We start from the raw sequence: 26,398 nt of genomic DNA, 5'->3' as shown, positions 1-26,398 counted from the left end.
AGCGAGCCGCCTCATCAAAGGCAAGTCCTTCTCAGGAAGACTCACATCTAATGAAGACTGGAGGTAGAGATATTAAAGGACCAACCATTTGCACCCAAAGTGGAACAATTCTGCTGAGTCGTTTCTGCTCCAGAACTCCCTGTGGCTGAGGCTGTCAAGCTTGTGTCACGGCTCAAACTTCTTCCTCCGCCCCATCCCACTTTCTCCCCTCCTTCCCCACCAGTGTGATCTTGAAGGCACACCCTGAACATTAAACTCTGCCTCAGAGACTGCTTCCTGCAGATTCCAAACTGTTACTCTCATTTTCATTCTTGTTTACTGATAAGCACGGCATTTGGCTTAGGTCCTGAGCATGGCAAAAAGGTTATAACTTGGTGGTCTTCACACCACTGTTACAGGAATCCATCACAACAGGAAAATTTTAATCAGAAAGTCTACTCTCATGACACACCGCTGCCAAAGAGGAAGTGAGCTGAGCAGTAGGGAAAGGATGGATGTGAGGGCTAAGATAGCACAGACACACATAAAGAGAAACATCACAAGCGAGACACGGTGAGAGTTGTGCAGTGCTGTCCACTCCTCTGTCACCACGGCTTGTAGTGGTTCCAACGCCAGAAAGTCAGATGTGTGGATGAATATCCAGACATACGGCAAGGCCAATTCTCCCCCCAAAACACGTGATCCAAAGTCAGATATGTGTAACCGTTGAAATCATCCCATGCTTGTACCAGCTCCTCTTCTAAGGTCTTTCTAATAATTGCATGACTTCTTAGGAAACCCAAACTTGGATAGAGAAGGAAGTCATAGAGGTGATGGTCTAATTTCAATCTCAAATGCCGTTGCAGTTGGAGGCAGAAAACAGAGGAAAGAAGAAACCAGAGGGACTAGCACTCAGTTTACAATCATGTCTCTTGGCCCCAGAAAATTTGAAGTCAGAATGATTCGGGGAGAGAATTTTCATCGTATCCTTTTTCTCCACCTTCCACTTCATTTAATTACAATAGAGGAGTCCTAGATTTTCCTTTTCAGTAGAATCAGTGTTTTTAAAAAGGACTTTTCTCACCCTGTTTCACATCTTTTACCTTTTATTCTGGCTGTTTTGTTTTTCTGATCAATTCATGCTGAAATAATAGGCATTCTCATAAACCAGAAAAAATGTTGCCCTCCAAATTGTTGACATTGAAAATGTCAGTTGCCTTTCTGTGTGTGAACTTCCAAGAGCAAAACTCATCTATGTAGTCATTATGCCACTGAACGTTTGTAACAGGGGTTGGTTTATACAGTAGCAGAAAGAAGGTGTTCATGCCCATAATTCCCTCTGACATTTATGTTGCCTGTTCATTTACCGCCCTTACCATTTTGAAAATGCATCCTTCAGTTTAACACAGTTTATTGAATATCCATTCCGTTTAGTCTGCACTTGTGGCAGAAAACAAACAGCAATTGGTGTCTTGGCTCTATTACATTTTCTGACAAGTGGGAAATATCTGTTTGTGATGCAATAAATACTTGGTTCTAAGTAATTCAGGAAATTGGCTTATTTAGCTTTCACTCTGCAGGGATGCACAGAGGGAGCAATTTTCACCCATCATTGATTCCACACTGAAATATATTATGATTGTGTATGCCCACAGCTGGAGGAACTTTGTGGTGGTGTGAGTGAGCTAGCAGTTCATGAAAATAGTGTTCAGAGTCAGTGCAAAACTAGCAACGATCTTACTGCTTACCTTTGTTGCTGGAGCTGGTTCTTGTTGGTTCATGAGTGTCTACTATTAAAATATTCAAGAATTTCATGAGACGGATGTTAAACCTTGTGAGATTTTGAAATTGAGAGTATTTACACCCCAGAAATTGGCAATCACTTCAAATCAGGGCTCTTTTTTTTCTTTTAAGAGCTTCTCACTGTCTACGCTATCTTAGTGGAGGAGAATTACAAAGCAGATGGCAAGCCGGAAAATTAAGGTTTCACGTGGAAGAGAGCACAAGTCAACTAGAAATTTTCAAAGCAGTGGATGACAAGGGTATTAACAATTTTCCGTAAAGGTACACAGGCACAGCTTAGCACATTTAAGCATTGAAAAGACAGAGACCTGTTTATTAGATAAAGCAAGTACGGTAATGATTTATGAAAGTGTCTCAAATAAGGCTTGTTTTCTTTTAAGTTGAATTACACAGCAGATTGCAATGATGATCCCAAAGTGAACACAACCATGTAAGCACAATCCAGATTATTAAGCAAATTTTCTAGGAGAAAATGGGACACTCGGATAGAGATTAATGGAGTGGACAATCCAGAAAGGCGCCTAGCAGTAGAGGTGGCTTGTAGCTTCTCAACACATTGCACAAGAATTTTATCTAGACGTTACAACCTGCTCCAGGCTTTTATTTTAAAAGATGCTGCAAATCAGTTTATGAAGACTTTTTTTTTTTTTTTTAGCTGTGCTGATGAATATACGTTTAAAAGCTAAATTTAGGGCTTTTCTCCTTTGAAGTTTGAAAGTGTTGCTTAGCTACTTTCCGCTGTTTTTTTTGTGTGTCATCTCTAATGTAATATAATTTCTTCAGCTGCAGATGAGGAAAATGGGCTATTATTAATCTTCCAAGTTCAGTAGCACATGCAATGTGTATACTGCCATTTGCTGCTTTATTATTTATTTATTTGGCTGTGCTGGGTCTTAGTTGCATCATGTGGAATTTTTTTTTTTTTTTTTTTTTTTAGTTACAGCATGCAAACTCAGTTGCAGCATGCAAACTCAGTTGCAGCATGTGGAATCTAATTCCCTGTCAAGGGATGGAACCTGGGACCCTGCATTGGGAGTATTAGCCACCGGACCACCAGGGAAGTCCCTGTCTGCTACGTTAGTATCTATTAATAGCATTATTAATGAGTCCATCTCCCCAAACTGTACATTTAAACTATCACTTATGTACATTTGTGCCTTATTTTCTTGAGAGGAGGTTGTATGTAAATAAAAGGGATCATTTTAGTGATGACACATGTCTATATGAGCTTGAATCTGGCATTTTTTTGTGATCAAAATTTGTTTTCTCAGTGTAATCAAAATTTGTTTGTTCACTGTAATCAAGCCTTTCAGACAGAATTACACAGCAGCATGAGATTATGCTAAAGGATTTCCCAAAATAATTAAACTCTCAACAGTGAATCCATTTTATAAACCTAGTTTTCCTTCCTTGAGTCTAGCAGGCTTTCCTGTTCATCACCTCTGCATCTGGTCATGGAGCCGTTGGAGGAACATCAGAGTCATAGCTAGTGGCTGCAGTTAATTGTATTTTCATTAGTTTGCTTACCAGTGTTCACTGGGGTTGGTCCTGTCTCACCTGAACTATGACAATTCCTTGAGAATAGAAATTTGTCTTCTACTTCATTTACAAATCCTATAAATACTTAGAACTCTATTGTAGTCTATATACTGTGGGGACCAAATAAACCCTTTTAGCTGACTGAGTTACAGCCAGGTTTAAGTAACACTTCCAAGGAATTAAAAATGCTGCCTGGTTAAACTAATTAATCTTTCCATCATTCTTTTCATTTTTTGTAAATTTATTGATTTCTTTGGCTGCATTGGATCTTAGTTGTGGCACGCAGGATCTTCATTGAGTCATGAGAGGTCTTTCCTTGCAGCTCATAGATCCTCTAGTCGCAGTGTGCAGGCTCAGTAGTTATAGCACACAAGCTTAGTTGCTCCAAGGCATGTGGGATCTTGGTTCCCTGACCAGGGATCAAACCCGTGTCCCCTGCATTGAAAGGCGGATTCTTAACCACTAGACCACCAGGGAAGTCCCCTCCATCACTCTTCACAGCTCATATAATTTCCATCATACAAAAGGGAAATCAATAAATAGAAAAGTTCCATTGCTTACCAACAAGTATAAATAGAGTTGGTAAAAGTGTTAGTCGCTCAGTCATATCTTTCTCTTTGTGACCCCATGGACTGTAGTCCGCCAGGCTCCTTTGTCCAGAATAAAAAGAACTTTTCTCTGTCTCCTGTGTCATATATGTCCAAGCATAGTGGTGGCTGTCCCCTGAGGAAGATAAAAGCTATCCCACCCCCTTCCCAGCCTCCACTGCTAAGGCACTCTCTTGGAGTTCTGTTTCCAGCAGTGGTAACAGATCTGCATCTATTACAGGGCAATTGAAAGGTGCTGGCAATGGAGGCTTTATCGATGAATCTGACAAGACTAGTTTTGTTGGCCTTCTTAGTGGGAAGCAATAACCACTGGGATACCAGCCAAGGATACACTCTAGAGCCATAATGCAACTGTCACCAGCCAGAGTACTCTGTTCCTATTGCCAATCGGCCCATCTGAGTAATGGTGTAACTAGTCAATTAGAACAACTGAGACTTCAGCTGTCAATTACATTTGTAAATCAGTTATACACTTGGGTCATTTAATTATAAGAATGGTGAATCCACTGTTTTTGCCCAGTTTCACTTCTGAGGATTGGAACAGATGGATTGTTTTTCACCCTAATTGGAAACTTGGAAATCAAGTTGGTCCAGTCATATAAATATTATGTAAAAAATACCAGCAGAATCTGCTCAAAATTTTAGGCTCTTACCCATAAGTCTCCCAACCTATTAGAAGATTAGGAATGATCTCCAGATTGAGGCCATAGAATTTCATTTCAACTAAAGGACTTCCCTGGTGGTCCAGTGGTTAAGAGTCTGCCTACCAATGAAGGAGACATGGGTTCGATCCCTGGTGTGGGAAGATTCCACATGCCATGGGGCAACTAAGCCTGTGAACTGCAACTACTGAAGCCTGCTTGCGCTCTGGAGCCTGTGCTCCCCAGTGAGAGAAGCCGCTGCAATGAGAAACCCACACACCACAATCAGAGAGTAGCCCCTGCTCACTACAGCTAGAGAAAGCCCAAACAGCATCCAAGACCCAGCGAGAAGTGAAGGGAAGTGAAGTGAAAGTCGCTCAAGTCATGTCTGACTCTTTGCGACCCCATGGACTATGCAGTCCATAGAATTCTCCAGGCCAGAATACTGGAGTGGGTAGCCTTTGCCTTCTCCAGAGGATCTTCCCAATTCAGGGATCGAACCCAGGTCTCCCGCATTGCAGGCAGATTCTTTCCCAGCTGAGCCACAGACCCAGCAGAGCCAAACATAAATAAATAAATAATTTTCAAAAAAATTTTAAAAACTAAAAATTTGCTTAATGATAAATGATAAGATTGATATCTATGACAGATAAAGACGTATATAGATATAGCCACTGTTTTTTTTTCTCCTCATGAGTGTCTTGTCAGCATAACGTTATCTCTTTTTTGGTTGAAAATGAAAGAAGAGAGCAATTATCTCTAGACAAAATATATAGAATCCTGGTTGCTTTCCAACACAAGATAGAATTTTGGTCTCTCATATTCATTTTTAACCATTTTAACAACTTACAGAAAAAGAGATTGCCAAATTAACAATTCAGTCCTCCAAATCCAGGATGAGACGTTTCATTCTTTTAACTGCAATTCCCAATCTTTTCTTAATTTTTTAACTGTCACTACAGTTTAGCCTGTATTCAAGTGGGAGACTTCTTTCTCTCTTGAGAGAAAGAAAACAAAGAGACATTAAGTACTTCTTTTTGTATTATCCTTAGCACTCAAAATACAGGTTTAATTCCTAAGCTGATGTTTGCACTTTGAAGAGCATACAAATCAGAATTTGAAATAAAAACCCTGAAGCTATGATAGAAAGATAGTATTATTTTAAATGAACATGTTCTTTAACATGTAAGTGACTTAAATTATGTTAAAGTGATATTTTGGTCATCTGTGCACGATCTTGCTTCTTTGGAGTTATTAATAGATTAAAACTGTTCTGAAAACAAAACCAAAACTCAGTAAATAACACAGAAAGCGCATGCTAGAAAGTCTTTATCAATGTATCATTAAACATCCTCAAGTTGGGAAATGTAAAAGTTAATGAATGTTTCAGATAACAGTCCACTCTCTATTTTGCTTACAATGAGCGCATTTCCCACCTTTACGCATAATGATTTGAATAATGTAATCATCCATAAACCAGTTACTCAAAGTCTCATGGGGTAATTCTTACATATATATATGGAGGTTCCCTCATAGCTCAGTTGGTAAAGAATCTGCCTGCAATGCAGGAGACCCCGGTTCGGTTCTTGAGTCGGGAAGATCCGCTGGAGGTGGAATAGGCTACCCACTCCAGTAGTCCATGGACTGACTATACAGTCCATGAGTGACTGCCACTTTCACTTTTACTATATATATATAAAGAAATTCATCATCTTGCCTGCACTGAATGACTTTGCTTCGGCTGCCTCCAGCTCTTGTAGCATCTCTGTGCTAGTTTAGAAGAAAAGCCCCATCCTTTCCCAAGACACTTTTTGCTTCCATCTTCAAAAAAATGTAATAAATTACAAATCTATGATATCTACCATGTGAATGGTGCCCCTCAGAGTCTGGTATAGAACATGCACTGCACAACTGAACACAATGGCTGTTCTAAAGGGAGGAATTTTTCTGAATGTATTTCTTTTTCGTAATTTTCTTTCTTTCTTTTTGTCCGTACTGGTCTTCGTTGCTGCACAGGCTTTTGTCTGGTTGCAGAGAGTGGCGGCTGCTCTCTAGTTGGAGTGCGCAGGCTTGTCATTGCAGTGGCTTTTCTTGTGGAGCACAGGCTCTACGGAGTGCAGGCTCAGCAGTTTCTGCTCCCAGGGTCTGGGGTGTGGGCTCAGTAGTTGTGGCTCATGGGCTTAGTTGCCCTGTGGCATGTGGGATCTTCCCGGATCAGGGATCAAACCCATGTCTTCTGCGTTAGCAGGTGATTTCTTTACCACTGAGCCATCAGGGAAGTCCTAAAGGAGGAATTTTGTAAAGTTTTACAGCATGTCTTTATGGCGTAAGCTTGTTTTTGTTTTGTTTTGTTTTTTACAACATCCTGCGTAAGTTTTCTTCTCTGCAAGATAATAAGTTCTGTGAAACTGAGGACAGTTTAGGACACATGCTGCTGCTGCTGCTGCTAAGTCGCTTCAGTCGTGTCTGACTCTTAGCGTGTCTGACTCTTAGTGACCCCACGGACTGCAGCCCACCAGGCTCCTCCGTCCATGGGATTCTCCAGGCAAGAACACTGGAGTGGGTTGCCATTGCCTTCTCCGTTAGGACACATAGTAGATATTTATTATTTGTAGGCTTGGGTTGAATAGAACTGAATACAGTCATTTGAGAAACATTATGACTAGTCCTTTTATTCTAAACTTTGTCCAAATTTCGCATCCATTATTTCACCTAATTTTACTGTTCTTTAAAAATATCACATTTACTGCCAAACAGCTTTTGTATGAGAAGCAGAATATTAATTGAAAGGAACACAGACTTTCTGGCACATCAGAGAGACAAGGAATAAGTGATGTGATGAGCGCTTATTATTCACTTCATCAGAAGGTGCTCCCTGAAGGAAGATGCTATTGTGTTTCTTGTGAAAGGAAATTAACACAGGTATTTGTTATTATAAATACAACTTCCACAAGTGAATTGGAGGCTGTTGACTTCTTTCAGAGATAGTAAATTGCTCATTTCTTACGTTAATGTTAATATATACAACAATGCACACAACTTATCAGACAGGAAATAAAAGATGCTGAATTAACACAAAGTCGGAACACAGTTGGCTTAAGATGATTATTTAGAGCTATGAATAAATACTCAAGTCAACCTAAAGCCTAGAAAATAATGATCCACTACTTTAATTCTTGCATGCATACTTTCCCTAAACCCTGCCTCTAATCCATACCCAGAAATTCTTTGATGACAGTCTTGCTTTTTATTGAAGCTTTTTTTTTTTCTGCAAAAGAATTTCTGATTGCATTTTTCCTGAAATTCTTTATGATATATCCCCCCGAAGTTCAAGTTAATGTAGTTGGTTGTTCGTTTTTTTTTTTTAATTTTTACTTTTTGACCATGCCATGTGCCACATGGAATCTTAGTTTCCCAGCCAGGGATGAACCCCTGCCCCATGCAGTGGAATCGCAGAATCTTAACCACTGGACCACCAGAGGAGACCCTTTTATTTTTTTAAGTTTGATTTCCTGTTGCTTCTTTTTCTAACCACTCCAAAAGGACACCAGATGATATCCTTGATGATTTTGCTCTGTAAGTCAGTGATTCTCCTCAATGTTCAAGCAGTTTCCTGCTTGAACAGGAATACAACACTACTTGTTGTATTTCGGTCTTGCCCCTGTCATGTCCTCTTACCTGGCTGCAGAACATTCCAAACACCTCTGCCTCCCACCCAGATGCTGTTGTGCTTGGTGATGTCTCCATTCTCACTGCTCAACTCCACTACTCTTGTGAAATTCTCTACCCTCTTGTGGAGGTATGTGTGTCAGCCACAGGATGATACGTATGTATGTGAGTGAGAAGGACCTTGTCAGATTATGTGTGTGGACACTGCTAACAGGAGTCGGGACACCCCAAGTGGAGAGGATGAGGGACTAGTCTTATAGACAGACATCGCACTGGATACTTTAACATAGGGTATGCGGTCTTCTTTTTTTTCTAACAGATTTATTGATGTATAATATACATGCCATAAAGTTCACTCTTTGAAAGTGTCTGGTTTAATGCTTTTGGGTATATTTACAGTGTTATAAGCATATCACTGGTGTTTAATTTCAGAACATTTTCATCTGAGTGTTTTCATGTTCAGAAGGAAACATTAGCATCTCTTTCTCCCACCAACCTTAGGCAACCATGAATTTATTTTCTGCCTCTACAGATGTGCCTGTTCTAGATATTTCATACAAATGTTATCACACAATATTTGGCCTTTTATAACTGACTTCTTTAATTTAGCGTTTGTCTTTGTTATCATATAGCAACACTTAATTCCTTTTTATGGCCAAATGATATTCCATTGTATGAACATACCATGTATTATTTACCCATTTGTCAGTTGATGGACATATGATTTGTTCATGGTTTTTGGTTATTATGAATAATGTTGCTATGAACATTTATGTACCCATTTTTGTGTGGACAATCAGTTTCAATTCTCTTGAGTATATACCAAGGAGTAGATTTTCTGGATCATGTAGTAACTTCATATTGAACATTTTGAAGAATAGCAAAAACGTTTTCCAAAGCAGGCACAGCATTTTACATTCCCACCAGCAATATATGAGGATTCCAGTTTCTCCACATCCTGTTATTGTCCTTTTTTTTTTTTAAAGCCACATGGCACAGCATTGAAGCATGCAAGATCCTAATTCCCCAACTGGGGATTGAACTGATGCCTCCTCCAGTGGAAGCATGAAGTCTTAACCACTGGACCACCAGGGAAGTCCCTTGTCGTCCTTTTTGATTAAAGCCACCCTACTGGATGTGAAATAGTATTTCATCATGGTATTGATTAGCCTTTCCACCTGATTCAAAGCACCAACTCATTGGAAAAGACCCTGATGCTGGGAAAGATTGAAGGCAAAAGGAGAAGAGGGCAACAGAGGGTGAGATAGTTAGATAGCATCACTGACTCAGTGGACATGAATTTGAATTTGAGCAGACTCTGGGAGATAGTGAAGGACAGAAAAGCCTGGCATGCTGCATTCCATGCGGTCTCAAAGAGTCAGACAACTTAGCAACTGAACAACAAGTGCTACTGATTTTCAGCATCTTTCTTGTGCTTGTTAGCTCTGTATATATCTTCTGTGAAGAAATCGCTGTTTAAATCCTTTGTCTATTTTTTAATGGTTGTGCTAGGTCTTCATTACTGCACTCAGGCTTTCTCTAGTTGCAGCAAGCGTGGGCTGCTTTCTAGTTGAGATGCGTGGACTTCTCTTTACTATGGCTTCTCTTGTTGTGAAGCATGGGCTCTAGACACACAAGTTCAGTAGTTGTGGTTCACAGGCTTAGTTGCCCCAAGGCACGTGGAATCTTCTCAGAGCAGAGGTCAAACCTGTGTCCCCTGCATTGGCAGGTGGATTCTTAACTACTGGACCACCCAGGAAGTCATTTGTCTGTTTTTACTTTCTTCTCTTTTTGTCTTTGTCTTTTTTTCTTTTTTTCTGTTTTTAGATTATTTGTCTTCTTTATGTTGTGAGCTGCAAGAGTTCTTCATAAATTCTGGATGCAGGTCTCTTATCAGATAAATTTCTTGGAAATACTTTCTCCCATTCTGAGTGACTTTCATTGATGGTATCATTTATCCCAAAAAACTTTTAAATTGTTATGAACATCTGTTTTTTTCTTTGATTGCTTGTACTTTTGGTGTCACATTTAAGAAACCATTACCTAACCCAAGATCATGACATTTTAATCCTATGTTTCCTTCTAAGTGTTTTATGATTTTAGCCCTTCCACTCATGTCTTTGATACATTTTTAGTTAATTTTTTAAGTATGGTATGAAATAGGTGTCCAACTTCATTCTTTTGCATGTAGATATCCAGTGGTCTTTACATCATTTGTTGAAAAAACTATTTTTCCCCATTAGCTCCTTTGCCAAAAATTAATTAACCTTAAATGTAGGGGTATAGTCTTAGTCTCAATCCTATTCCATTGCTGTGTCTATCTTTATGTCAGTATCATGATGTCTTGATTACTGTAGCTTTTTAGTAAATTCGAAATGTGGATGTGTAAATAAAATAAGTTTGTTCTTTTGCAAGATAGTTTTGACTCTTCAGGGTTCATTGCATTTCCATATGAATTTTAAGATCAGTTGTCAAATGCTATGGAAAAAGGCAGCTGAAGTTTGACAGACATTGTTCATATCTATGATCACTTCAAGGAGTAAAATGTGAAATGAGATGTATTTCCATTTAGTTAGGGCTTCTTTAATTTTTCTCAATGATATTTTGTGATTTTTAGTGTCCATGTATTGAACTTCTTTTGTTAAATTAATGCCTAAGTATTTTATTTTTTTATTAAGCTGTATACAAAGTTGTGTTTTTAATTTCCTTTTCAGATTGTTCATTGATAGCATATAGATACAAAATTGATTTCTGTATATCAACCTTATATCCTGTGACCTTGTTCCCTCCTAACTAGTAAAAGTCTTATATTAATTCTGACAGTTTTACTGTGAATTCTTCAAGATGTTCAATATATAAGATCTGTGAAAAGAGATAGTTTTAATTCTTCCGTTTCAAAGTTGATGTCTTTTATTTCTTTTTCTTGCCTAATTGCCCCTGGTTAGAAATTCTAGTATGGTATTGAGTAGAAGTGGGAAGTGTAGACTTTCTTGTCTTATTCCTGGTTTAAGAATGAAATCATCCAGTGTTTCACCATCAATGTGATATTAGCTGTGAATGTTTCTTTGATGTCCTTAATAAGGTTAAGGAAATCCTTTTGTATTTCTAATTTGGGAAATGTTTTTGTTTGTAAAGGATGTTGGCTTTTGCCAAATGCTTTTTCTGCATCCATTGAGATAATCATGTGGATTTTTCCTTTAATCTATTAATATTATGTGTATGTGTATATATACTTTATGTAGGTATGTATATTTTACAGATTAAACCACCTTTATAATCCTAGGATAAATTGTACTTCCTTATAGTATATATTCCCTTTAATATGTTGCAGCATTTGGCTTATTTGTAAGGGATTTTTATGCTGGTAAATATTGAAGGCAGGAGAAGGGGACAACAGAAGATGAGATAGTTGGATGGCATCACCGACTCAATGGACATGAGTTTGAGCAGTCTCTGGGAGATGGTGAAGGACATGGAAGCCTGGCGTCCATGGGGTCGCAAAGAGTTGGACATGACTGAGCCGACTGAATAGCAACAACAACATAGTCATAAGGGAAGGAGGTCTAGCCTCTTTTGTGATGTCTTTGTCTGATTCTGGTATCATGGTAATATTGGTCTTATATATTTAGTTAAGAATTGTTGTTCCTCATAGTTTTGAAGGAATTTGTAAAGGATTGGTGCCAAAACTTCTTTCAAGGTTACACAGAATTCGCCAGTGAAGCTATCTGGATGTGGGAATTTTTAAAAAATTACTAAATCAGTCTCTTTACTTCTTATTGATACAGGTGTTTAATGTTTTCTTGAGTTAGTTTTCGTCTTTCTAGTGATTTGTATATTTCATCTAGGCTTTCTAATTTGTTGTCATATAATTGCTCTTAGTATTTCAATATTCTTTTTTATTTCTGAAAGGCTAATAGTGCTGATCGCTCTTTCATTCTTGGTATTAGTACTTTGCATTTTCTCTCTTTTTCTTATATAGGCCAGGTAATAGTTTGTTAATTTAATTGATCTTTCCAGAGAGCCAATTTTTTGTTTCTTTGATATTCTCCATCCTTTTTCTATTATCTATTTTATTTATTTCCACTCCAATATTTATTTTTTACTTCCATTTGATTTTTGTTTGGTTCGCTCTTATTTTTAAACATTTCTTAAGGTGGAAAGTTAGGTTGCTGATATAAACTGTTACTTCTTCAGTACAGACATTTACAACTGTAAATTTCAGCAAAACATTGGCTTTGTTCTATATGTTTTACTATTTCATGTTTCCTTTTCATTCATATTATTTTCTAATTTTCCTTATGTTTTTTTCTTTTACCTATAGTTATTTAGGAGTGTGTTGCTTAATTTCCACATATTTGAGACTTTACCAGATTTTCTTTTTTATTGTTGACTTCTATTTTTATTACATTGCTGTCAGAGAACACTCTTTGTATGTTTTAAGTTATTTTAAATGTACTGAGGCTTGCTTTATGACCTGGCATAGAGGAAATCTTGGAGAATGTTACATGTGCACTGAGAGTAATGTGTATTCGGCTGTTGCTGGGTGGAGTATTCTGTAGTGTCTGTTAGGTCTCATTGATTTATAGTGCTATCCAAGTTTTCTGTTTCCTTATTTATCTTCTCTCTGATTTTTCTATTTATTATTGAAAGTGGGATATTGAAGACTCTGAACTGTTGAATTTTCCCCCTTCAATTTTGTGTTTGGTGGCTCTCTTATTATTTCCATACATGTTTGTACGTGGTATGTCTTTCAGAAGAACTGAATCCTTTATCATTGTCAAATGTCCTTCTTTTGCACTAATAACAATTTGAGACTTAAAACCTATTTTTTCTAATATTAGTATAGCCATTTCAGCTCTCCTTTTGGTATTGTTGACCTGCTATGTGTCTTTCCATCTTTTTACTTTCCACCTATTTATGTCTTTCAATTTAGTTGAATCCTGTGTTTATGCCAATTTGTGCCTTTTGAGTGGGATGTGTATTCCCTTTGTGTTCCATACAATTCCAAAATGTATTCCAGTGCATTCCATTGATACGGTAGGAATTGCATCTGTCGCGACATTTTTTTCTTCTGCATGTCTGATGTCTTTTTTGTTCTCCTGTTACTTCATTACTGTCTCCTTTTGTATTAAATAAATATTTTATAATGTATCATTTTAATTCCCTTATTTCTTTTACTGTATTTTGGTGCCATTTTTCCCATAGATTGCCTGGGAATTACAATTAACATTGTAACTTAAAACTATCTAGTTTGGATTAATACCAATTTAATTTTAATAGTATACAAAATTACAGCATAACTCCAACTAAATGTTGAACAAAACTCCAGCATGGCTCCATTTTCTGGTCCCTCCATTGCCTATTATTGTTAGATAAATTACACCTTTACACATTATAAGCACATCAGCCCAGTCTTATAATGATTACTTCAGCAGTTATCTTTTAAATCAGGTAGAAGAAAGGTACATTTATACTGTCTTTTGTGTTTACATATGTATTTATTTACCTTTACTGGTGCTCTTTATTATTTCATGGGAATGAAAGTTCTTGTCCAGTATCCTTTCATTTCAGCCTGAGGATTCCCTTTAGTATCCTTCTAAGGTAGGTCTGCTGGTGATTAATTCTCTCAGCTTTTGTGTACCTTAGAAAGTCTTAATTTCTCCTTCATTATTATAGGGTAGTTTTGCTAAATATAGACTTAGTTAGCAGTCTTTCTTTCAGTATTTCAAATATGTCAATCATCACACTGTCTTTTGGCATCCATGGGTTTTGATGAGAAGTCAACTGCTAATCTTTTTGAGGGTCTTTTGCACATGAGTTGCTTTTCTCTTGCAACTTCAAGGTTTTCTCTTTGGCTTTTCACAGTTTAACTCTGATGTGTCTAGTTGTGAACCTCTTTGAGTTTGCTGTAATTGAAACTGGTTATGTTGCTTTGATATGCAAATTAATGTTTTCATCTAATTTGTGACATTTTGGACCATATTTTTTAAAAAATACTATCTTTTATTTCCTCTTTTTTTCTCTATTCTCTCCTCTAGGACTTCAATTATGTATATTTTGGTATGATTGATGTTTTCCTGCAGGTCTCTGATACTCTGTTTATTTTTGCTCATTTTTTTCATTCTGGTCCTCAAACTAGATCATCTCAATTGGTTGATTCTTCTTGGCCAGTTCAATTATTGAGTCCATGTAGTGATTTTTTTTTATTTCAGTTATTATACTTTTCAACTCCAAAAATTCCATTTGATTATTTTTTAATAATTTCTATTTCTTTATGAATTTTCTACTTGGTTGACATCTTCTTCACACTTAATTCTTTAGACCCAGCTTCCTTAACTTTTTAAAATATTTTAATAATAATTTGTTGTTGTTGAGTCACCAAGTTGTATCTGACTGTTTGCAACCCCATGGACTACAGCATGCTAGGCTTCCCTATCCTCCACTATCTCCGAGAGTTTGCTCAAATTCATATTCATTCAGTTGGTGATGCTGTCTAACCATCTCATCCTCTGCCGCCCCCCTCCTTTTTCCTTCAGTCTTTCCCAGCATCATAGTCTTTTCCAATGATCCAACTCTTCACATCAGGTGGCCAAAGTACTGGAGCTTCAGCTTCAGCATCAGTCCGTCCAATGAATATTCAGGGTTGAATTCCTTTCGAATTGACTTGTTTGATCTCCTTGCAGTCCAAGGGACTCTCAAGAGTCTTCTCCAGCACCACAGTTCAAAAGCATCAATTTTTTGGTGCTCAGCCTTCTTTACAGTCCAACTCTCACATCGATACATGACTACTGGAAAAACCATAGCTTTGACTAGATGGACCTTTGTCAGCAAAGTGATGTCTGTGCTTTTTCATAAGCTGTCTAGGTTTGTCATAGCTTTTCTTCCAAGGAGCAAGTGTCTTTTAATTTCATAGCTACAGTCACTATCTACAGTGATTTTGGAGCCCAAGAAAAGAAAATCTGTCACTGCTTCCACTTTTTATCTTTCTGTTCGCCATGAAGTAATGGAACTATACACCATGATCTTAGTTTTTTGAATATTGAGTTTCAAGCTGGCTTTTTCACACTTCTCTTTCACCCTCATCAAAAGACTTTTTAAAAATTCCTCTTTACTTTCTGCCATTAGAGTGGTATCATCTGCATATCTGAGGTTGTTGATATTTCTCCTGGCAATCTTGATTCCAGCTTGTGATTCATCCAGCCTGGCATTCTGTGTGATATACTCTGCATAGAAATTAAATAAGCAGGCTGAATATATTCCTTTCCCAATTTGGAACCAGGCCATTGTTCCATGTCTGGCTCTGACTGTTGCTTTTTGACCCACATACAGATTTCTCAGGAGACAGATAAGATGATTTGGTATTCCCATCTCTTTAAGAATTTTTTATAATAATAGTTGGTTTTAAATTCTTTGTCCAGTAAGCCCAACAGCTGTGCTTCCTCAGGCACAGATTCTCTGGACTGCTTTTTGTTTTGTCCTTTCTTCTGTGTATGGATCATACTTTACTGGGTCTTTTGCTTGGGATTTTTTACTTTTGGATAACATAATTTTTGTTGAAAATAACATTTCATATAACATGGTAACTCTGGAAATCAGATTATTTTTTCCTCCCTCCCCAGGGTTTGCTATGGTTCTCAGAGTTCACTTTTGTTATTGCTGCTGCTGTTGTTTGGTTGGCTTCATGATTTTTCTGATCTAATTCTTAAAGTCTATATTCTTTGCCATGTGTGGGTGCCAAAGTACTGCTTAATTAGTTTGCTGCTGCTGCTAAGTCGCTTCAGTCGTGTCCGACTCTGTGCGACCCCATAGGCAGCAGCCCACCGGGCTCCCCTGTCCCTGGGATTCTCTAGGCAAGAACACTGGGGTGGGTTGCCATTTCCTTCTCCAATGCATGAAAGTGAAAAGTGAAAGTGAAGTTGCTCAGTCGTGTCCGACTCTCAGCAACCCCATGGACTGCCGCCTACCAGGCTCCTCCGTCCATGGGATTTTCCAGGCAAGAGTACTGGAGTGGGGTGCCATTGCCTTCTCCGTTAATTAGTTTTGTGGTAAGCTAATAACTGGACAGTGGTTTCCTTATACTCTTGTATCCAATAAGTCTCCCAGCCCTTCCTTAGAGGTTTTATGTGTGTATTGGGGCAGGCAATTTACATGTTGGTCTTAGTCTTCATTTCCTGCTTGCCTAGAACTTCAAGCTCAGGCAGAGATGAAAGATGCACACTGCCCTGTGTATGCATGTGGCATCTAGATTCCCAGGAATATGTCAGAGCTTCACAAAACCCCCAGTGAATATCACACTCCCCATTTTTTGTGTTTTTTTTTTTTTTTTAAGTTTTTTGGTCAGCCTCTTGTTAGCTGTAAATGACCTCAGGCAGCTTTAATGTTAAACAGTTACCACTGTTTATATAGTAAGCTTGTTTAATCTCTATGTAAACTTCTGAGTTCTCAGCTAGTATTATCCTTACTTACAAATGAAGAAGATGAGATCCAAAAGAGTCAAGTCTGTGCATATGTCACACTGTGGCACAGTGATTGCATAAAAAATCCAAAACCCTGCAGTCTGTCTCCTTCCAGAGCCCAAGGGAATATGACTGGAAGGTAATTTGGAATTAGACAGAGTTGAGTACTCTGAATACTAAGTAACCCAGTCTCCTGGACTGGAGTCAACAGGTGAAGGAATGATGCTCTAATGACAGAATTCTAGACATCAATGGTTGGAAGGTGGAAAAGAATTTTCTCCTTTGGGAAGAGAGGGTGCTTTCCCTCTTTCTCACCTTTCGCAACAAGTTAGTGTTTACCTTCATGACAGGGATAACTCTGCAATATTTGAAAGGGAGGATTTCACGTAACCAATACCAATTTCTCAGTTTGGAACTCAGCTGGAAGTAAACACTCCTAATAGTCCATGTAAATAACACGGAGACCTCTGACACAGCATGACTATGGCTCTCTGAATATCATTCTGTTAGCGCTACAGTTTCCTCCCTGTAAAATATGGAGGCTGGATTAGATGACTTCTGAAGTCCCTTTCACCATAACGTTGCTGAAACTGTGTAACTCAGATTGGGACTTGAATCCATGGACTAGGACTCGAACCCAGCCAAACCCTGACTGGGTCTTGAACCAAGTGTTTTAACTGACATCACACACCTGGTCTCAGGACTTACTGAAGCTCAGGTTCTTGACATCTCATCACAGAAATAATTCAGTGAGAGACAAAGTGATAGGAAAGAGGCTTAAGTGGAAGAAACATACTCTACAGAGTGTGGGCCATCTCAGAAGGTGACCGTGGCCCAAGGGTATGCGATTGTCGGTTTTTATAGGGATGGGTTGGCTAATGAATGAGAAGAGTATTCCAGCTATTTGGGGGAAGAGGATGGAGATTTCTAGGAATTGGGCCGCTGCCCACTTTTTGACCATCATGGTCAGTCTTGGAACTGTCATGGTGCCTGTGGGTGTGTCACTTAGCTTGCTGATGTGTTACAGTGAGTGTACATTGATGTTCAAGGTCCAGTGGAAGTTGACTCAGCTGCCATCTTGGACCCACTTGGTTCTAATTAGTTTATGTCATGTCCTTGGGCTATGTCATTCTTTTAAAGGTTGTGCCCTGCTCACTTCCCTCCTGTTTCGTTGATATGTTACTCATTTAACTCACAGACAAATTCAGAATCAGAGTGACACCTGCTGTAAGACAAGGGTATAGAGGAGCAGGACAGGTACCAGACAGGAGTGCAGTCTCTGCTCTCTCCCCTTCCCTGTCACCCCTGCTCAAAATAGGGGACTGGAAAGTGTCCCTTTTATAAGCATAGGAAATAGAACTCCTGGTAGCTTTTGTTTTTACTTTATATAGTAGTGAGACAGTTAAGGTTTATTCCCAAGGTCACTATTCACTGAACCAAAGGTTAAGTCATAACTTTGAACATGACTCAGCAGTAGAATAATAAACCTCCCGTGAAAGTTTTGCCAGTGGTCAACTAAGCAACCTGTAACCGGCAGAGCTGTTTAAAACCTTTGCTAGAGCCTTTTAAAAGCTAAGAACAGAAATATCAGGGAAAGGAAATGAACTCAGGAAGTAGCATTTGGGATTTGACTGTAAGTCAAGGGATTTTGTTTTTTAAGCAAACATACCAGAGCCTGTGCCCTTCTCAGTTGGTGCAGTGATAAAGAATCTGCTGGCAAATGCAGGAGATGCAAAAGACTTGAGTTGCATCCCTGGGTCAGGAAGATCCCCTGGAGGAGGAAATGGCAACCCGCTCCAGTGTTCTTGCCTGGAAAATTCCATGAACAGAGGAGCCCGGCGGTCTAGTCCGTGGGGTCACAGAGAGTCAGACATGACCGCAGGCACCAGAGCCTCTACTTCCTCCTATCTGACTTCAAAGCAGTCACCCCAGAGAAAATTCCAGCACAAAGCATCTTAGGAATGCTTCTAGTGGAATCTTTTTCAGAGGCGGAGAATACTATCTTTAACGTCCTAGGAGGTGTTCGACCTTAAGCCTTTGACGGTGGACTTGATTTGTGAAACCAGTCACAAATTGGACCAGAGCCTTGTATAGTAAATAAGGAAGATGATCAAGATAAATCATAGCACGCTGAATTTCTTTTCTTTTAAAAAAATGTGTATTTTTAAATTTATTTATTTGCCTGCACTGGGTCTTAGTTGCGGCATGCGAACTCTTCATGGCATGTGGATCTCGTTCCCAAACTAGGCATTGAACACTGGGAGCCTGGAGTCTTATCCTCTGGACCACCAGGGAAGTCCCACCTCACTGAACTTTTAAATGAAGTGTGACCTAATTGAGTGTTTTTCAGCTTCACTCTGTAAACTTTCTAATTTGGCGGTGATGGAATGGAACCATTGTTTCCTACCTTTCTGCTGATAGTTTGGTGTGTATTTGTGAAGCTGTTGGTATGTCAGGCTGTGGCAGGCACAGACTGCATGCTCAAAGGCAGAGAGGTGTAAGTGAAAAGGGTTTAGGAGGGCCTTTTTACAGTGGTGTCGGCAGGACTGAGACAGACACTGGGCAGGATAGAGCATGGATCTGGAGCGGCCAGTGGAGGACAACACTTGTCTACCATTGTGAGCATTGTTCCAGACAGTGAAGGGGAGGTTCAGTTCCCCCTAAAGTGTCTATTTGTGGATCTCATTTCTCACTGATGTTTGTTCCTTAGTCTCTGGGTGCTCATTTATCTTAAGTTAATGTCTAAAATTAATCCTGTCTGAGGAAAATATAGGCTTTTTAATAAATGGTGTTGGGACAGAGAAACAGCCATCTGGAAAAGAATGAAAATGAGTCTAAACTTCACACTGTTTGAAATAAACTCCAAATGGATCAGAGACCCAAATGTAGAACATGAAACCAAAGAAGTGAATTACTTTATAACTTGGAAGTAAGGAAAGCCTCTCAAAAGGAGGAATAACATAAAAGAGGAAGAGATTAATAAATTTTACTATCTAAAAACAAACAGAATGAAACACTATCAACAAAGTCAAAAGGCAAATGACAAACTGGGAGAGAATATTTGCAAGTTATTTTACAAATGAGGGCAAGTACACAAAGAGCTCTTAAAAATGGAGAAACCATGCATATCTGGAAAAGATGAAAACTCTAACCCAAAAAGATACATGCGGTATAGCTCAGGAAACTATACTTAATAATAAGCCATAAAGGGAACGAATCTGAATCTAAAAAATGAATCATTTTGCTGTACACTTGAAACTAACACAACATTGTAAATCAACTCTACTTCCATAAGAAAAAAAGAAAAGATACATCCACCCCAGTGTTCATAACAGCACTGTTTACAGTAGCCAAGACGTGGGAACAACCCAAGTGCCCATCAACAGATGAATGGATAAAATGTGTTTATGTAATATTAGTTATAAAAAGATGAAATAATACCATTTGCAGCACCATGACAGACCTAGAGATGATCATACTAAGTGAAGTAAGTCAGAGAAAGACAAATACCTGATACCACTTATAGATGGAATCTGAAAAATGACACAAAAGAGCTTGTTTACAAAACACAGTCACAGATATAGAAAGCAAGCTTCTGGTTACTGAAGGGGAAAGAGGAGGAGGGATAAATAAGGAGTTTGGGATTAACAGATACATACTACTATATATAATACAGGTATTTGATTCTTTTTGATGCAATTGTAAATGGAATTGTATTCTAAATTTCTTCTTTTGATAGCTTGTCATTAGTATATAGAAAGGCCACAGATTTCTGTATACTGATGTAGTATTCTGTGATTTTACCAATTCATTTATTAGTTCTAACAAATTTAGAGATAGCAAGGGAACATTTCATGCAAAGATGGGCTCGATAAAGGACAGAAATGGCATGGACCTAACAGAAGCAGAAGATATTAAGAAGAGGTGGCAAGAATACACAGAAGAACTGTACAAAAAAGATCTCCACGACCCAGATAATCACGATGGTGTGATCACTCACCTAGAGCCAGACATCCTGGAATGTGAAGTCAAGTGGGCCTTAGAAAGCATCACTACGAACAAAGCTAGCGGAGGTGATGGAATTCCAGTTGAGCTATTTCAAATCCTCAAAGATAATGCTGTGAAAGTGCTGCACTCGATATGCCAGCAAATTTGGAAAACTCAGCAGTGGCCACAGGACTGGAAAAGGTCAGTTTTCATTCCAGTCACAAAGAAAGGCAATGCCAAAGAATGCTCAAACTACCGCACAATTGCACTCATCTCACACGCTAGTAAAGTAATGCTCAAAATTCTCCAAGCCAGGCTTCAGCAATACGTGAACTGTGAACTTCCAGGTGTTCAAGCTGGTTTTAGAAAAGGCAGAGGAACCAGAGATCAAATTGCCAACATCCACTGGCTCATCGAAAAAGCAAGAGAGTTCCAGAAAAACATTTATTTCTGCTTTATTGACTATGCCAAAGCCTTTGACTGTGTGGATCACAATAAACTGTGGAAAATTCTGAAAGAGATGGGAATACCAGACCACCTGACCTGCCTGTTGAGAAACCTGTATGCAGGTCAGGAAGCAACAGTTAGAACTGGACATGGAACAACAGACTGGTTCCAAATAGGAAAAGGAGTACGTCAAGGCTGTATATTGTCACCCTGCTTATTTAACTTATATGCAAAGTACATCATGAGAAATGCTGGGCTGGATGAAGCACAAGCTGGACTCAAGGTTGCCAGGAGAAATATCAATAACCTCAGATATGCAGATGCCACCACCTTTATGGCAAAAACTGAAGAAGAACTAAGAGCCTCTTGATGAAAGTGAAAGAGGACAGTGGAAAAGTTGGCATAAAGCTCAACATTCAGAAAACTAAGATCATGGCATCTGGTCCCATCACTTCATGGGAAATAGATGGGGAAACAGTGGAAACAGTGTCAGACTTTATTTTTTGGGGTTCCAAAATCACTGCTGATGGTGATTGCAGCAATGAAATTAAAAGACGCTTACTCCTTGGAAGGAAAGTTATGACCAACCTAGACAACATCTTAAAAAGCAGAGACATTTCTTTGTCAACCAAGTTCCGTCTAGTCAAGGCTATGGTTTTTCCAGTGGTCATGTACGAATATGAGAGTTGGACTGTAAAGAAAGCTGAGCGCCGAAGAATTGATGCTTTTGAACTGTGGTGTTGGAGAAGACTCTTGAGAGTCCCTTGGACTGCAAGGAGATCCAACCAGTCCATCCTAAAGGAGATCAGTCCTGGGTGTTCGTTGGAAGGACTGATGTTGAAGCTGAAACTCCAATACTTTGGCCACCTCATGTGAAGAGTTGACTCATTGGAAAAGACCCTGGTGCTGGGAAGGACTTGGGACAGGAGAAGGGGACGACAGAGGATGCGATGGTTGGATGGCATCACCGACTCGATGGACATGCGTTTGGGTTAAACTCCAGGAGTTGGTGATGGACAGGGAGGCCTGGAATGCTGCAATTCACGGGGTCGCAAATTGTTGAACACAACTGAGTGACTGAACTGAACTGAACTGAACAAATTTTATCAATCCTCTGTCAAATTCTTTAAACATGTTAGTATGTCTAAGGTTAACAAATGGTTCCTCAGTGAGAACAATATCTTGGCATATGATTTCATTTATAGTAATCCTTAATTCCCACAATTATTATTATTTTTTAATCCAGAAGGAAAAGGATAAATTCTGAGTGGTTCCAGCTATCCGCAGCTCCCTCTGGCTGCAGCTTATGTGGCAGCCTGCATGGCTGTGCTTGAGTTGGCTAAGGATTTGTAACACACCTCAGATTTTGGTTTAATACAACCAGAAAAACTTACCATGACAGGGCCATTGAAACACAATAAAGCCTTTGTTTACTCGCATGACTGGGGAATTAGACACTCAACCGTGACCATCTATTAAAACTGTTAGAATACAAAAAGCACTAAGCATGAAGTCCTATTGAAAACCTGTCTCCTCTTCTTAATTATTCATTAGTTTCCTCAGAGTCTGACAGACCTGCAAGGTCATTATTATGAATATTGCTTATCACTGTAATGTGGCAATGGAAATGTGTATTTTAAAAGAGTTTTGTTTAGTAGAATATTGCAAGTAAAAGAAGTCATCATTTTATTGGGTGTGTGTGAATCTCCCCTTCTGCTATGTGATGAGAAAAATGGGAATATTAGAAGCAAACCTTGCAGGGTCTTTTTGGTTTGCAGGGGCCTGGAAGTTGAGGCTGCATGCTAACTGGGGTGGTGGTGTGGGGAGAGGGGATGAACTGGTGCTAGTCAGAGATGGCAAGTTCTCTACTAGATGGGGTGATGCTTTGCCGCCAATAGTTTTTTCTTCTTCAGCCAACATTGATCCAGATGCTTTCTCTTTACTATGCTTTGTGCTCATTTGAAAAATGTTATCAGAGCGGATTTGGTTGAGAGGAGCAGCTTCAGTAAGCTCTTTCCACAGTATGAACTGGGAGTGTGCTTTCCAACCCTTTCTTCCCAATCCAGAAAACATGCAACCACTAGTGAGAACTGTGACATTTAAACCCACTGAATATAAATGTGTCTAATGACTGATATGTTCAAACATCAGTTCTTCAAGGGGAGTGTTGTAAAGTGGTTCATCTTGGAGTGACTGTCCAGTGTACAGATCTAGGAAAGACATACATACTCTTAAAGGATGAGTTCACGTAGACATTTTAACTTTACAGTGTTTTAACTTCTTTGACGAAATATTTGTTTTTGAATCTCTTATACTGAAAATCTTGATTTGTAATTTTTGTTTTGTCCTAATTCCAATGATATATTTGTTTTCTCCTAGATTAGGATTATAACACTATATTAATAATACATTTTGGAGTGAAATCTGAGATTTCATTCTCTTCATTTATCCTTAAATCAGATCCCACAAAGAGTAGATTATCAGAGTACTGAAATAATTCTGTTCTCTGTGTAGCTGTGTTGCCACATTTCAAATAAAGTTAGGCTCATTTATCCAAACTGTTTTCTACTTTAGGGATTTATTTTTGTCTTTTTAAAAAAGTCTTTTGAATATATAAAAGTTACATGATTTCAAGCTAAAAACTGTGTGAAAAGATGTCCTAACCCAGTAATTAAGCAAGAAAAAGAGATAAAAGTTATCCAAATCAGAAAGGAAGGAGAAAAACTATCACCATTTTCAGATGACATATAGTATATATAGAAGGCCCTAAAGACTCCTAACTTCTCCATGATTCTCTTGTTTTCAATGGAGACCTTTCCAATGGAGACCAAGGCTCAGGTTAAATTTTCAAGGTTCCAAATATATTAAAGAAAAAAAAAGTCAAAGCAAGGATATGAAATGTTTAAATTGTTAATTAAATATTTTAAACATCCACATTTAATGAAGTACATCTTTTAAGACAAAAATACAAGACAATGTAGTTATACTAATTACAGAATAATGACAAATATTAAACTCATCATATATAACCATTACTACCGTAGTCTGTTAAAGGGAAACAAAGTGAAATTTGCTTGATAGACACCTTCCTTCAATCCTGTGTGTATATCTCTATAACTACTTCTGTACCTGTGGAAATGCTGTTTTAACTTAAATCTGGAAGCATTTGTAAATGTAGGACATGTACCAAAGGGCTCCCTTGGCCCTGTAATGACTCCTGTAGCAGATACAGGTGTAACCCACCTGTATCCCCTCCTGACTGTATTGTGGCCAGCACTGTATCTGGTAGCTTGAGGGTGCCTGTGGTGCTCCCAACAGGAATTGCAGCCAAAATTACCAGAGAACAAATATATGAGATGCCAGTTCGATCCCTGGGTCAGGAAGATCCCCTGGAAGAGGGCATGGCAACCCACTCCAGTATTCTTGCCTGGAGAATCCCATGGACACAGGAGTCTGGTGGGCTATAGTCCATAGGGTCGCACAGAGTCAGACCCAACTGAAGGGACTTAGCACGCACGCATACATGCACACAAACCTCTTCCAGCCAACAGTTCTCAGCCAACTGCCTCACCCATCAGGCAGGAAACTGTGTTGTGTTCTCCACTGGCTCCCAGAGTTAGCCAGGGTGGGTTCAGTCCCCTCCACCCACAGATGGCCTGCTGGACGACACCCTCCGTTCCCCTCTTCCCTCCTTCACTCCCCACCAGTGGCCCCTGGCTGTCCTCCCAAATGAACTCCTTGCCATGAATCCTTGTCTCAGGGTCTTCTCCTGAGGAAACCCACACTAGGACAACACTGATTTGGGTGTATGTTTTTCGCTTTTTTGTTAAGGATTCGCCATATGAGAATATTTACCTCTCACTCACTGGGCTTCTCAAAGAGAACCTATCAGAACTTCCAAATTATGGGAACAAAATAAACCCAAACTATGAGTCACAGTAAGTCACAGACCTTTAACACATTCCCTTTTTTTAGTTCATCTGTTTGATTGCTCATTTCTATTTCTATTTCTATAGATTAATGAACTGTGTGACTTTATAAAAGTCGCAATTCATTTTCGTCTATAGACTTAGGTGTACTGGACAATGCTTAAATAGCAGAGTAATATCTGTAGGATATCCTGGAAGATGTCAGATGGAAGGATTTTATTTTATAAACAACAGAAGTTTCTTTTTAAAAAATGTATTTATTTATTAGGCTGCACTGGGTCTTCGCTGTGCCATGTGCTATCTAGTTCCCTGACCAGGGATCAAACTCGGGCCCCCTACATTGGGACTGTGAAGTCATAGTCACTGGACCACCAGGGAAGTCCCTGAATGATTTTAAATTATGTCCAGGATACATGAAAGAAGACAAGATGTGTAGGGCTTTCCAGGGTTCAGAGCACCAACTTTTGATGTGAATAATGAACAACAGTGGGGGTTCGGGGGCTTAAGTTAGGCTCAGAAAGCTTTGCTTGCCATAACAAGTAGGTGCCAGCAGTAAGATGTCCTGAATGATGCATGAGTTGTTACACGTGGCTTCAGGAACCTCGTCTTGTGGTGGGACCAAAGCAGTCATTTTTGCTGCACTCATCATGCCCAGGAAGAACAAAATTGGCAGCAGCATCACATTTGAGTCCTCACCATGAACGACTCCTCTTTCCTCACCAGCCTTCTGCCCAGCTCCATGGACTGCTCCTTGCTTCTTTAGTCTGTGCTTCACTTTCCTGCCTCCCTGTACCTTTGCTCACATCTTCCTTCTTCCCTAAGGCCTGTCTACTCCTCTGCTGCCCAACTGCCACCCAGCTCACATGTATCCCTGTTCCTTTCCTCAAAGCCACCTTGGATGTCACATCTACCGTTGATCCTCCCAGCAGTCCCTCCAGCTCTGAGTATGTATCCCTCTTCTGATCGCCTAAAGTACATTTATGTTTCCTGCTCTAACTGCAGTTGAAAGTCACTCAGCTGTGCCTGACTCTTTGTGATCCCAGGGACTGTAACCTGCTAAGCTCCATGGAATTCTCCAGGCAAGAATACTGGAGTGGGTTGCCATATCCTTCTCCAGGGGATCTTCCCAACCCAGGGATCAAACTCTGGTCTTCTACAGTGCAGGCAAATTCTTTTACTGTTTGACCCACCAGGGAAGACTTCAGTTGAGCCTTGAACAACACAGGTATGAGCTTCACAGATCCCCTTCATGTGATTTATTTCCCAATAAATATGTACTACAATACTACACGATCTGGTTGGTTGAGTCTGTTGTAAAGCTGTTCACAGATTATTTGACT

General features: G+C 39.2%; 1 protein-coding gene across 25 annotated transcripts in view; it reads left to right on the top strand.

Moving 5' to 3' along the window:
• ANO10 (anoctamin 10) overlaps positions 1-26,398 on the top strand; it is a 254,468-nt gene that overhangs the window by 8,401 nt on the left and 219,669 nt on the right. The window contains exons 2-3 of one of the 25 annotated variants that reach the window (XM_081527779.1): positions 25,948-26,002; positions 26,102-26,283. The exons of the other annotated variants lie outside the window; for them this stretch is intronic. The gene's annotated coding sequence lies outside the window, so the exon portion shown is untranslated. The remainder of the gene's footprint in view (positions 1-25,947; positions 26,003-26,101; positions 26,284-26,398) is intronic. 25 annotated transcript variants of the gene reach the window in all.

The sequence above is a fragment of the Giraffa tippelskirchi genome, chromosome 9, assembly GCF_054371585.1.
Source record: "Giraffa tippelskirchi isolate mGirTip1 chromosome 9, T2T-mGirTip1v1.2.pri, whole genome shotgun sequence".
Lineage (NCBI taxonomy): Eukaryota > Metazoa > Chordata > Mammalia > Artiodactyla > Giraffidae > Giraffa > Giraffa tippelskirchi.
This window is presented reverse-complemented; position numbering and strand designations above follow the sequence as displayed.